We start from the raw sequence: 1,567 nt of genomic DNA, 5'->3' as shown, positions 1-1,567 counted from the left end.
AAGATGAAGTATGCTTTGACAAAGTACCAGAGTAAGGATGTCTCTGATAGTAACAATACAGTGATATGTTTAAATATAACCTCTGATAACTCATTTATCTGTTATATCAGTTCCCTTCTGCTAGTGAAGTTAAAAATTTATGAAGCTTTATATTTTACAAATAAGCTCCTGCTGGATCTGCTCGCCCCCTCAATTGCAAAAAAGCAGCTCATATCCTTGGTGTAATTTTCAAATAATCAAATGGCAACCATGTTAAACTTCCTACCAATAGAATGTTCTCATACATGCAATAATTGGATCTCCTTTGACATTACTGTTTTCTACTATAACACCCCTAAGTCCCTGCTATTCATTCTCATGATCAAAATCATTCCAAGATTTATCCCCTATCATCTTGGAGTGCATAAAATCACCTTTTCCTAGCATAATTACAATTATAATAAGCTTCTAAGACATACAAACCACATTTTCCACCTCTTTTATCTATACTAATAATATAAAAATTTATTACAATCTGACATTGCAACCAAAGTTCACTGTATGTACTGTTCCATACTGGAAGCAGCATACCGTGCCAGTACCAAACCGAGACTCGGCACAAGGGGCTTAACTAGTCTCAGTATTCCGAACTGACTCACAAAGTGTACCAACACTTTATCATCATGAAATCGGTACGGGGTATGGTACCTGTTGGGTACAAAATACCCACGGCCGAAGTTTTCAGCGGGATTAGCCCTTGCGAGCTCAGCCCGGACCCCTACAGGAGCCGGGCTACGTCGCCAACTTCAACTGAAGAAGGATTCCGCCCGAACTCCCACGGGAGATGGGCTCTGTCCACGGCTCTCCGAACTCCCACGGGAGATGGGCTCTGTCCACAGCTCCAACCTCAAGAGGGACTCCGCCCGGACTACTACGGGAGCCGGGCTCCGTCCTCAACATCAACTGCCGGTAAGCCTTGTCCGGACTCCTACGGGAGCCGGGCTTCGTCCTCGACTCCAACGGCTGCAGACAGACTTCGTCCGGACTCCTACGGGAGCCGGACTCCACCGACAACTTCAACCGCAAGAAGACTCAGCCCGGACTCCTACGGGAGCCGGGCTCTGTCCTCAACATCAACTGCCGGTAAGCCTTGTCCGGACTCCTACGGGAGCCGGACTTCGCCTTTGACTTTAATTGCAGGAAGACTCCGCCCGGACTCCTACGAGAGCCGGGCTTCGTCCTCGACACCAACGGCTGCAGACAGACTTCGTCCGGACTCCTACGGGAGCCGGACTCCGCCGACAACTTCAACCACAAGAAGACTCCGCCCGGACTCCTACGGGAGCCAGGCTCCGTCCTCAACATCAACTGCGGGTAAGCCTTGTCCGGACTCCTACGGGAGCCGGACTTCGCCTTTGACTTTAATTGCAGGAAGACTCCGTCCGGACTCCTACGAGAGTCGGGCTTCGTCCTCGACACCAACGGCTGCAGACAGACTTCGTCCGGACTCCTACGAGAGCCGGACTCCGCCGACAACTTCAACCGCAAGTAGACTCCGCCCGGACTCCTACGGGAGCCGGGCTCAACA

Source organism: Elaeis guineensis, chromosome 4 (genome assembly GCF_000442705.2).
Source record: "Elaeis guineensis isolate ETL-2024a chromosome 4, EG11, whole genome shotgun sequence".
In the NCBI taxonomy this organism is placed as follows: Eukaryota; Viridiplantae; Streptophyta; class Magnoliopsida; order Arecales; family Arecaceae; genus Elaeis; species Elaeis guineensis.
The sequence above is the reverse complement of the archived record's forward strand: the minus strand, read 5'-3'. Positions refer to the sequence as shown.